The sequence below is a fragment of the Nipponia nippon genome, unplaced genomic scaffold, assembly GCF_047370975.1.
Source record: "Nipponia nippon isolate SJK-2023a ecotype South Korea unplaced genomic scaffold, ASM4737097v1 scaffold_12, whole genome shotgun sequence".
Classification (NCBI taxonomy): Eukaryota; Metazoa; Chordata; class Aves; order Pelecaniformes; family Threskiornithidae; genus Nipponia; species Nipponia nippon.
The window spans coordinates 22,068,818-22,081,946 of NW_028262313.1; the positions used below are offsets into that span (position 1 = coordinate 22,068,818).

Here is a 13,129-nt window from a genome sequence, read left to right on the forward strand (position 1 = left end):
TGGAAATTCCATGGTTGTAGGTTATCTGTGGCGTATTCTCCCTTATTAACCATAGACAACCGAGACTGGAGCAGAGATGTAGCTGAAATGAAATGGCAAATACACAAAGGTTAGTCAGCAAATTAAATAAATTTGCATTAATGACCCATTTTTCTCAAGTGACTCCATATTGTAACAACACTTGGATAAAGAAATTCTCTTTTCCCCATTTCTGTAGTTTTCACATTTCCAGACAAAATAGCATGGCAATGTGTTAGTTGGTTACTGAGACTGAATCCACATAAACCAGAGTTTTTGGTCTCTCTGAATCTGTTCAGAAAGGAATTATTTTGGTGCCTTTGAGTGTGCATGAATGTAATTATCATCATCGCCTTTTAAAGTTCAACTCTGCTGCCAAAGGGGAAGTTTCTCAATGTAGGGAATGAGTAAACAGTAGCTTTTGGTTGCTACTTCATTCCATATAAATGACACATTTTAATTGATTCCAAATGCAATTAAATAAAATTATCTATAAATTGTTAGACATACCCATGACTGCAAATAAAAATTGTGCCTGCTTGAACAGGCTTTCGATAAACATCGTGACGTCACAGGCTTTGATTTTGTGACTAATTGTATGAAGCAACTCCTTCCAGATCAAGGCAGATCTTCACTCAAGCACACCAGAACTTTTTCACCTTCTGTTTCAGTGAACAATAATCATGCTGGAATATGCGTAAGGATCTTTATGAAACCACTATATGTACATTCTTTAGATACTGTTGAGAAAATGAATGTGTCCACAGCCTATTTACAGACCTATGGTGATATAATGGACATAAAGTGTGTATGGAAATGCAGGAAACTTTTTACATGTTTGGACAAAAGGATGGATCAGACGGTGCAGGGAGATATTGAAAAAAGGCAGATTGAGATACTGGTTTTAATCAGCACAATCTAGTCAGAGCTCAAGTGAAAATGATCCCAGCATTCTTGCATGGCTGCTGGGTCGAGCTCTCCATCCCAGCACACCCCCCGCCCTGTACCTTGCCCCTGAGTCCCAGGACAGCGAGCTGGAGAAGGCATATCGGAAGACCTAGGGAAGAGGCTCCTGTTAATAAAATGGGAGACTCTAGGAGTTTTTATTAAAAGAATAAGGTTCCTCTGTTAAGTTTTGCTATGCAGAATTTTTAAATTATGCACTAAGATTTGGGGAAATTACTCCTAGGCGATGCATATGTCTATATACTGTACGAAGGTGGTTAACATCTCTTTGGGTGAGAAGGACCTGAAGGAAGATAGCACAGAGCACGGAACAGCCGAGCTCAGGGAGGCTGGTGCCAGTGTGGGTTTAGACACTAGCTCAGGGGACAAGCAGGTTGAATAAAAATTTATTCTGCTCATAGTGCTTGCTCATACCTGGCACTGTATTCATATAATTCATACTTCTTTTCATGTTGATAGTCATTGCCAAGGCTTGATTTTGGATCCACCGGTTATGCAGGTTTTTGTTACTGTCCTTTTATATTAAGATGCACTATAGGGATTTTTTATTTTTATTATTTAGCATTTATATTGATTTTTTTTGAAGAGTGCCTTTAAAAGAATTACTCCTCATCAGCCATGCTGATATAAAAGCATAGTTACTATAATAATGGCCTTTGAATACTGTCCATTAAACTTTGACATTTAAAGTGTTTACTGTGAATACATATTAAGTTTCTCATTAAAGACAAGGTCTGGCTTTCTTGATGTGACTCTTAGATTAAATCAGTCTAATCCAAAATAAATACAAAGATGGAGAATTCATAACAAGCCGCCTTGTAGATTCTCTGTGTGTAAAACAGCAACTGCTATTGTGGCAGAAAGATTTCATTTTAGTGTCTCCTCTTTGGCCCTCAAGAGGGGAAAAAAAAAAATCTATTCGTTGTGTATAAAACCTTTTGCACTTTGACATAAGTCCTTCCAGCAGAATCCCTTTTTTTATTGAAACAAACTTAAACCATATTCCATTTCACAAAAGCGAAATGTGCTGAACATGTGCTTTTTAAAATAGAAGCATGTGCATCAACTCTTCTACAAGAAGATACTTTCTGAAAGCAGTCTCCTGGGAAGGTCCATTACCCAAAATCCAGCGAGCACAGGAAAAGGGTGAAACAGTATTAGATCAAGCTTTACTAAGCTGGATGGCCCAGGCTGTAGAATAAGTGATATTTAATATGTGCGCTTTGAGGCTCCTGTTGAGTGCCCTGTTTGGTAACCCGGATCAGGATGCTTGTTTAGTGGATAAAAGTGTAACTTTAGAAATTGGCAGGAACTTTCTGTGCTTGGCCACCTGTACTCTCAGCCAGATATGGTGTAAGGAGACTCAGACAAGCACACTTTTCAAAGTTTGTTCTGTTTCACTTCCTTACAACTGCCAGGTTCAAAGAACCATTTATTTAAAAAAAAAAAAAAAGCCTCGCTCAGTTCAAAGATGCATTTATAAAGCTCACTAGTCTTTATGATCAAGCTCATACTTTGTCTTCCCGTTACTAAAATAATACTTTTATCCTGCCCCCTTTTACCCCTCTCGTCTGTTTTGTTATGAAAACATAACTATAATGAAGATCTCAGGCATTGTGTTTTTCAGACAGTATGATACCATAAGTAATATAAAAAGGTGATTTTTTTTTTGCTGTCAATAATAATAATAATTGTATCAAAAATAACGTGAACTCCCACTGAAGCCTGCATAGTCAATCAACATAAAGCATTAGCACTTCAGGGACAGAAAGGCTCTGAGCCTGATAAAAGAGATTGGACTGAGAATTTTGACCTAAGAATATAATAATGTCTTCCAAGATCTCATTATGCCTATGCCCATTCGAAACCATCTGGGGCCCAGAATAATAAAAGGAGTGGTGTGAATTTATGAACCCATAGATCTAGCCATGCCCCCTTGGATATTGTGTTGGATTAGTAGATTTACTGCTAATCCAAACACTGTGGGCAAAATTATGTCTTTACATCTGCACTGCGGATCTCCGAGAACTGCAGTAAGTTAAATGTTTGAAGGGTTGACAGCAGCTCCCCTGCTTTAGGCACAATCTTCTGGCGTCCTGCCACCTTCCCAAAAGTGCAGCTCCTCAGATGCACGTCCTCCACGTCTGCTGTGGCAGCTCTCCAAAGGGAGATGCCGCCTAGCAAATGAAAGGGGGCTAGCGAGCGAAAAGTCACTGCTACTGCTTGTAACAGGTGGGAGCAGTGTCAGCTTGGTGCAAATAAGGCACAGTTGGCACAGGGAAGATTGATCCGTTGTCTTCAAGTTGCCTCAGGTGCAGAGCCTGAAGAGAAGTCTCTACATTTAATTGGGGGTGTCTTCAGCTAAACAAAATAGTCAGATGCAAATCCTTTTCCTAAGGGGCAGCCTTGTGGACTTGTGACCTTTCTTTGAATGGTTTGGGGCCCAGAAATCAATGATTACACTAAATCCATAATTATATTCTTTTCATCTGTGGCAGGGTACTGATAGCGTGACAGATGTGAGACCTTGAAAGCATGGAAACTTCAAAGACCGTTGAGATGTGTTAGACACCATGGACATGTGGAGCAGTAAAAAATAAAATTAAAAATAAAAAAAGACTGCTCTGTCAATGCTTTAGGTGATCTCTCTCCTTCACACGTACATGCACACGCATGCACACACATGTGTGCATGTTTATGCACATGACTTGAGCCCCTGGAGTCCCTAGGGAGGAGGAGAGGGAGTAACTGCTGTAAATCGGAGAGCTTTGGCCAAGTAGAAGAATTAAATATTTTAATAGTTGTCTTGTTTTGGCTCGAGAGCCTTCATAAAGAAAGAAGGGGGATGGGCTGGGTCAGGAGATGTGGCTGGAGACACTGCCTGGAATTAAGAAAGGTGAATGTGTGCCAGTATCTCTTATGCTGCTGCTGAGTAACACTGCTGAGCTGGTTTGTTCTTTTAGGAGATGTTTCTCAAAAATATATTTTTCCCTTTAAAGAAGCAGAATTATATATTATGGTTATTTTTGTGTCTTGTAATGAGATATTGCAAGAAGAACTGCTGGGTCAGGGTGAGGAGGGTGGTTTGCAGTGGACGGTAAGGGAAGCTCAGCCTTTGCGCCCTGGTCCCCAAGCAGAATGATGCAGGTTCACACCTGGGAAAGATGACGTTTGGGCATCCGTGACCCCAGAGATGTTCCCTGGAGGAGGCCGATATGAAAGGTATAGTTAACCACAGAGCCGTGACAGGTTGTATTTTTTCATTTTATTTCTCTTTTAAAGCGTGAGGAAACCATAAGCGTCCTGATCTACTTAGGTGCCATGTGAGAGGGGAGGAGAGTAGATAGTAACATAAAAGAGACAAGGTTTTCAGGGAGGCAAAACAATTTGTATTAGCCCAACTGTGTTAGAAAATCAGATGCTTAGGTGCATACAGGATCTTCACGTCTTCGTAACACATTGTGCTGTGGTTTCTGGCATGGAGAGCATCCCCTGGCTGCTGGTGCTGCCCTGGCACATCTTTAATTCCAGTAAGCAGCACGCCATGTTCCTACAGGTGATGTAATTTTTGCTGCAAGTATATGAAGTGAGATATGTTGGCTAGGGAGGATTGTACAGGAAAATGAGAAAAGAATAACACAGGTCATTTCAAAAAGCCCTATACCACCTTTTCCGTTGCTACTTATGGTTTAGCATACATTTGAGTAGAACTGCACGTGAAGTGGTCAGGGAATTTAAGAGTGAATGGATGTGACACATTGCTTATCTGCCAGTGGGGAAGCTGGCTGCAGTAGAGCCACGGGCCCAGGTACTCCGTAACTGAGAGGAGGTAGAAATCCGTGAAAAAGAAACAGTGTTTCCCATTTATCCCAAATTAAAAATTTTAATTTTTTTTTATTTAGTCTAGTGCCTCACAGTCTTTGCAGGTGCAGAACAAATCCTTTAGCAGGGAAAGGAAAATGGTGTTCCCAACGTTTCTTTGGTATTTGCAGCTGTGAATGTAAATGAGTATCTTACTGCTCAACATACTGGAATAGTTGAGGGGTACAACGTGGCTATTTTTTATTTATTATAACTTCAATAAATAATAAAACTATTTAATGTTAATCCATATTATTTATTAATAATGTTTGCTTCTTGAAAAATTCCGTGTGAATTAGAAATTTTGTGAGTACTGTGAGAAATTCATTTGCCTGAACTGCATGATAATGTGTCAAAAGCACATGGTAAATATAATTATTTATATGTTCCTGGCATTACATGTTACATGGATACTCGTAACTGCAAATGGTGGATCAGGAAATGATGGTATGAAGTACACGGATAAGATAAACTGAAGATTTGTGGAGGCTACCGTCAATGTAAGAAACTTTATAACCACATAATTCAATCTCACATGCAATTTCTTAACATTAATGATATGGAGACATAAGTTAAAAAAGATTAGGATTTTGGGTTTTTTCTGTAAAATTTGGGACTTTAATATTAGATTACTTTTTGAGTTCCGGTGTAGAAATTTCAGGAAAAACAAAACATGTAAAAATGCAAAATCTCCTCAATATTACAAGAATTATTTACTTTCTAAGGCAAGATCAGATGGTTTTGCTCTTTTGCCTGATCCTGAGATCACAAAATACTGGACCGCAACTGATCTAGGAGTCTGAAATGCCTGAATGGTCACTTGAGCTAGTGCGCTTTCTTGGATAAAAAGCCCAGATTTGGAGGAAACATGCCTTAAGAGGATGATATTTTTTTATAAGTATCTGTTGTTTGAGGCTGGTTGGGCATCTCTAAGACTGGAAGTGTCTCACCAGAGATGCATTAACAAGCGGAGTGTAGCACAAGTAACCAAGTGCACGTGGAGTTTATCTCATACCTGTACAATTTATGGATATCTAGTGAAGCTTTTGAAAATATCCAAATTTGAACACACCAGTAACTCCAGCGGTTTCTCTCCACTCTCCCTGGGCGGTCTGCAATCTGAGACAAGCCCTTCGTGTCATTTCTTCTTTGCCATGTTTAATACCCACTTACAATTCTTTTTCCAAATGATCTTTCATTAGTTTCTCTCCTCATTTCTTTCCTTTGGTTCTCTTTCTTCATCCTACTACTCCAATTGCACTACTTAACAGGCACACCGAGTGTTTCTTTTTCTGCTCACCAAAGGAGCATCTTCTGGAAGGCCACTCATGTAAAGTCAGCCAAATACTTGCAGAGAATTTAAAGATACCTGGGCAGAGCCGGTTACTTATATCTCTTAGGTTTGCTTCTTCAAGGCAGACCAATTGTTGAAGTGATTCACCAGTTGCATGTATATTATATCGTAATTTTATCACTTGTGTAGACTCCCGTGAAAGCAGTATCATACCCATTCCTCAAAAAATTCAAATCTTACCTTTCCTGACTAACACGGGGGGCACCAAGATGAACAAACTAGTTATACATGCATGGAAAGTAGCAAGCTGAAAGTAATTGTGTATTCAGTTTTAATGGAGCTGAATCTCCTGCTGAGATTTCAATATCTGACAGCATTGCTTTCATTGCCCCAAATGCCCAACCTTTTTCTCATGTTTGACCTTGGGTATGATTATATTTCTGTACGTATCTCAAACGATGCAAAATCATTTGCCTATATCAGTCATCTTTCGCTGACAGTCCTGTTCTAGCTCATGGCAGAAGAGAACAAGTCTGATGGCAGTAACAATAGCTAAAATGAGCTTTAATAGATGTTTCTCCCCTTTCAATAAATACATAAAGCATCTCTATAATGTCATTTTGCTAACTGATAAACAACAAAAGGATGAAGGCATTCACTTTTAACTCTATTGCACATCATTATTTTCTCATTGCCTTTACTCAGTGTATATAAGTAATGTGACCTGCAGAATAGAGGACAGGACTGTTGCTTTCAGTGTTGGTTATTTATTTTCTTTTGTATCCAGAGGCCCACCTGCTAAATGAGAGCTGTGCAGTTGTATGACAGGCTTTACCATGGCAGTTTTGCCCCAACATATTGACCCACAAACCTGAAGGTGTTCTTGGTGTGCCCTCGATGGGGTTTCCCATAACCCGCAGTGCCGGCTTTACATTTCTCCGTGCCTGAGGTCAATGTGCCGTACTGGCTCCTTGCAGAAATGCAATTCTCTGTGCTTACCTTCTGGTGTTTGGTTTTTTTGTTGTTTGTTTTGTTTTTTTTCTCCAGCCGATCTAACCTGTACTGTTATTAGCCTCGTACTACTTATTCTAGAGATGCTCCTCTATAAGGCATCACACTGGGCAGGGCAGAGGTGTGTGCAGGAGGCAGCCCGTTCAGGCGCAGTGTGGTGGATGGCATTTACGGATGTGTACAGTGGTTTGGGGATGATATAACAACTGAATTACCAGGGTTAAGGAGAGAAGGAGAAGTTGCATCCTGCTCCTTGTACCCAGGCGATGAAGCAGCCATTGGAGAGGAGCTGGGAGGCGGTGGTGCTGGCAGCCTTGGCAGGAGGGATGACAAGAGGCTTCCAGCACTGGGGCGCAGGATGGATGGGGACAAAGGGACTGTTTTTAAGTGCAACTCCAACAGGCAGTCTCAGTGTGATTAATGTTCCCGTACTGGTAACAGGAGCGTATCCCTGAAGAGAGAGAATTTGATAGGCGCCTCTTTTTTTAGGTCTGTGTTAAGCCGGGCACATTATTTTAATAGTACACCATTAAGGTATTTATCTTAATTTAAAAAAATAATATTTCCCTTGTTGTTTGCAATTGCCCACTAGAAATGAAATCCCTTTCCTGACCGAGTATCCTTTACAATCCTGTGCTGGTTGTTATTGCAGGTTGCCTCGGGAATACCCAGTTACTGAGTTTCAGACTTTCTTCAAAAATACTGAGGGGAGTTTAACAGCATTTGAAAACACAGATACGGAAATACATGGACCATGCAAACAAAAGTAAGTGGGATAGAGAGAGATGTGTTTACTAGAGTGGTGGAAAGAAAAAAAGGTCCACAAAGAAGCCTCGTGGTCCGATTACAAGACTTGCTAGGGATGCAGAGCACTGACCAAGTTCACTGGAGTCTGAAATCCCAAGGGCAGTTTTGGGTTTCCTTCCGCAGACTCCAGAAAGTGATTTAATAATTCATTTGAAACTGTGCAAAACTTTTTGTTGACTTACTTTACTCCCTCTTGAAGCAGTTTTTTAGTTTTGCTCGGAGATTTTAACGCAGTAGAGAGGAAGCATAAACAGATAGAGATCTAAACCCCCAGACTAAACAGGGAGTGTCACGCATGTCTAGATGAACACGGACAATCTGACAATTGGTTTGTCTGAATTTGCAAAGAAAAGAGGGCACAGGCAGGCTCTGTTAAATCTGCTATTGCTGTTCACTGGCCTGCCTTAACACAGCCTCTCTACTTCCCAGGAACAAGGACTAAGAGAAATTAAGGCAAATACAGGTGGTGGCATGTAAAAGGGGGTAGAGATTTAGTGCTGTGCGCTACCGCTAGACAGCAGAATGTAAACTGCGCTTGTTTAAAAAGAACAAAACAAAAACAGACAAAAAAAAAATCATCAGACGCAGTAGGTGGCTGGTGTGTGCGTCTCCTGCGGGGCCATTCAGAAACTGGTGTTTTGGAGCATTTTCTGTCAACCTGTTAACACTTCCCATTGTCCTGATTTCATTTTGGAGCCCTGACCACGCTCACCCCTTGCAACCTGCAGGGTGGCCTTGGCTGAGCACCGCTCCATGCTGACATCCATCAAAAAGGTATCGCCGCGGAGGTGCGTGCTACATTGCTTTCACTCAGGAACAAGCCCAAGCCTGATGCCGAGGCGGTGCCTGTCTCCCTGTAACCATGCCACAGGACACGATACCTCTTTCCCAGCTGTGCTGAACCACAACATCCCCGCTGCTGCGGCAGTAGTGGGGCTGTGGCACAGGACCGCAGCCAAAACCAGGCATATATGCCCCAAATACTACACAGCGTGAGGACTCCTTTTGCCAGCTGTAGAAATGGAGGAGATAATCGCAGCCACTAAGGCTATAAAAAAAGCGTGCTGCTTGGACTTAACTCACCAGCATCAAGTACAAAGTGGGCTTCAGAGATGGTGGTGTTTAATATTGTGTTCAAGGATGCTGGTCCTAATATCAAGATATTAATAGGTGCATCATTCCAGGAAAAATGTGTTGTTTAAACATAAGAGAAGTGTTGGCAGTAGAATAGATACAGTGATAAGGTGTTAACTCTGACCTCGTAATTAAATGTAAATACACTGTAAGAGCAAAGCAGGGGACTATGTAAACAGGTAAAGGAGGAAATATGGCCTGGCTCTTTTCTTAACAGCTTTGTTTGGGCTATAACTGTATGACAGGATTTATTAATCAGAATAAAAAAGGCTTCCATAAAGAATTCATTAATTTATGCATTTTACACAAATGCAAGATATTGCCTTCGACGCCGTTCTGCTTTTACTTTTAATAAATTTCCCTGGTAAATTTACATTTACTTCTCACTTGCAAACCTTAGAATGCTTCATTAGTTATTGTTGCTTGTTTTTTAATATTAACAGTCTCTCCTCCTGAGTGTCTTTTATTGTAGCATACAATCTTAATAATTTGTGGAAAAGATGACATTTCCAAACAGATCAAAATGCTTATTGGCCACTTACTCCATTCTTGTGCCTGCCTCGGTGGTGGCACAGTCCTCCACCTTGTCTCTTAAGATAATGTATTAAAACTGTCAAGCTACCAATCATTAAAGTACCACAGGCATCCACAGCATGCAAAACTATTCTGCTTTAAGCACAGTTTTAGGTGACTTTCTTCAGGTTTCCTTTTCCCTAGGATGTGAACCTGGCTTCCAGTAGGCAATCAATTTACACAAATTTCTGCAAAATATATGAAGAAGTGAATCCATTTATAAGTACATCTTGGAAACAGCCTTTAAAATAGAAAGAAGTCTTTCACAAAGATAAGGGGCTCTTGTTTTAGGGAGGAAAAACCTGTCTATAGGTGATCTCTCAGATAAAAACATTAACGTATACTCAGTCTATGAGTAGCTGTCCAAAAATGAAATGCAATCCATGGTAATTTTTTTGTTTCATGCGTGTGCGTTTCTTGTGAAAAATGGAAGTTCCTACTCAGAAAGTCAGAACAACATGTACAAGTGGCCCAAATTGTTTTTGATTAACAAGGTTTTCTGCCTGGAAGTCACTTTATCTTCATCCCATTAGCTGGACTCAACAAAACAAATGAATCTAATGCATTAGGCTGAAACGTTCTTGCTGTGTGAATGCAAAGAAAAATCCTCTCAACAACCATACAACCATCTTCTATATGTAATGTAGTTTTTCAGCTTAATATTCCCCTTTGAGTTTATATGAAGAGAATGCAAAGTTTTCTGCCTCCTTTCGCTGTCAACTCACATTATGCTTACGGCTGTTATTCTGAAGCATGAATTGTGCGAGGTTGCGATGAATTGGCTGGTGCGACATAGGACTGCGATGACCACCTCTCACCTTGTGTGCTCATCAAAGCAAAGAATTCACTTCCACGTCTTAGTTTGTTTTTCCTCTTTTGCAACTGTCTGTGAGGAAGTTTATTTCTTCTCAAATACTATTTCAAGTTGCATGCTTAAAAAGTCAGGTGTAATGTAATTTTTATTGACTCTGAAGAAGCATCCATTTTGGCAGTTGTCATGTGATTGTTCAGGAGTTATTCCAAATATCTAATTTCCAGGTTGATCAATTGTTGTGTTTCCATAACTGTTCCAAATAATCTCTTTTCCAGGCTATTAATAGACAGCTGAAATGAAGAAAGAGGAGTGGTGTGAATATTACCAGAATGCTTCAAGGCATTTTGCCCTCTAATTCCATTCTATCCTTAATATATCTACTATAGAAAATGTATTTACATTCAAAGTTACCTGGGGAACTATTAGTATGTTCACTTGAATTCATTTGGTGTTCTGCGTAAGTAAATATGAATATCCAGACAGAGACTATGATCATGTACCCTAAACGAGATCTATTCTTGATTATATAAAACCTGAAGATGACTGAATTTTCATATTTTTTTTTAATTTCTCTGAGCAATGTAATAAATAACTTTGCATTATTCTTAGGAAAACAGTTATCGCTAGAAAACAGCAATTAGAAGGGACTCTTCCAAATTGTGCTGAACGAGGTGGTGATATCTCTCACCAGCGAAAGAAAAATCAAGTGCTTAACCAAAGTGCAGTATCTTAACTGGAAACCTAGTGGGAGTGCTAGTGCTTTTTCTGATTATACTGTAGTATATTATCTAAGCCAAACAGCCAAGAGAATAAATTTGCACATAATATGTGTGTTTCCTTAGTGTTCATTACCTTGTTACTTAAAAACTGCCAGTGAAAAAGTGAACACGTTCATAGGAACATGACTAAAATACTCTTAATAGAAAATATATGAAAACAAAACGTTTTTCAAGTTAAACAAAATATACAATTCAACTGCCGCTGTTGTGTTCAGCTCCAGTAGGTACACGGAATTGTCTTTTTTTCCAAATGGATAATTTATTTAATTAACCAAGATGCAATGAATTTTAAATTGTATATTAAAATGGAAAAATTAGGTAGTTAGGAAAAAATATGATGTGGTTTACATTCTTACTCACCGCTAGGAAATTTTTTATTGCATAATTAAAAATTGCATATGACAGTTTACACGAATTTTGTCCACAAAGAATGTTTTCCTTGACCATGTTGACCTGATGGGTTTGAATAATTTTTGAATATTTTTGAAATTCAAATTAATACACCTGTAAGAAATTATTCTTGCTCACGTGTAACTTTTTGCAATGGATAATGAAGCTTTTCTTTTTTGGTCATTGTTTTTCATCTGGGAATACACTGTACACTTAACGTCAAGGAATCTAAATGCGCTTTATGTATATCCAGTCTTTTACGTTTAAAACAGATCCAGCATGAACAAAGTCCTTTTATCCAGAAAATTTCATATCAACTTTATTCTGCAGTTTCTATCAGGAATTGTACTTCATTGCATTACACTGCTGATCCTGTTTATCTACATAATTCAAATGCAACCCTGAAGGATATAAACACAGTGACAGTTTTTAAACATACTTTCTGATAATCAGCACAAACTATTACTTGAACCTATTCAGTAACATAACACTGACAGATGGAATTCAATGACCCTCAATAACAACAGATACAATCTCATTGTATAAAATTATATTATGACATGATTGTGTTGTCTTGAGTTATGACTTAGGTTGACTGCAATATGGCATGTTTTTTCTTAAGGAAAAGATGATACTTATTGACATTGAGATAATGCAGGATCTAAATTGTGCAGCCCAAGTTTCTGTAATGAAAAAAGCCCCAAAGAGTAAAAAGATGTGTGTGTACAACAGGAGGCAAACAGTTAAATACTAATTTAGTGTTTTGTTAGCAAGAATATGACTTTAACTTCATGCAGATTTCTTTGATGGGGCAGATTCTTTGGTAGCTGACATTGACAATCAGTGGCTCAGTTTAGTTTAGTCTCCAGTAGGAAAACTGATCATGGCAGAGCCGATTGGCATTGGAAATCTCTGCAGGTGGCTGTCAGCAAGAGGTCTTCTTCCAAAGGATCTCGCAAACCAAGCTGATTCCTAGAGTAAGATGGCAGCATATCATCCAGATGGATGTTTAGTGGTCAAAAAAGCCAAAGGGACTTAAGAACATCAGGTTCCCTTAGCTGTTGGGGGAACTCATACTGCTAAGATGGTACCCGTTCTTGGCCAGGAAAGACAGTGTTCCCACCTTCTGTCCTTCATCTCTCGATCTGAGCTCCCAACTCCAGAGAACACGGAACCTTGCAAAGTTGGCGTGCTGTAGGGTGTCTGGTAGGGTAAAATTACTGAAAGGGCGAATAGTACCAAGGGCATCTAAGTCTCATGTTTGCCCATCATAAGTCTTTGGTTAGGCTCCAGATAACGTGCAAATGAGTAGGGTAAGGTCCAGAAGAGATTGCTGCTGGTACTGCTGACAGGGGCGAGGCCAGACCTGGTTCTTGGTGTCTTGGAGATTTTGGAGATTTCTGGAGAGACAGGTGATTCTTTGCCCCCTGCCCTCCACTCCCCCCCCCCCCCCCCAAAAAAAAAGGAAAAAACTAAACATGC

The 13,129-nt window shown here is 39.7% G+C and overlaps 1 long non-coding RNA gene across 1 annotated transcript in view; it reads left to right on the forward strand.

Moving 5' to 3' along the window:
* Positions 1–9,725, forward strand: part of LOC148056750 (uncharacterized) — a 70,190-nt gene extending 60,465 nt beyond the window's left edge. The window contains exons 2-4 of the long non-coding RNA XR_015702609.1: positions 5,284–5,345; positions 7,803–7,916; positions 8,686–9,725. This is a non-coding gene — a long non-coding RNA (uncharacterized LOC148056750). The remainder of the gene's footprint in view (positions 1–5,283; positions 5,346–7,802; positions 7,917–8,685) is intronic.
* Positions 9,726–13,129: the final 3,404 nt, after the last annotated feature.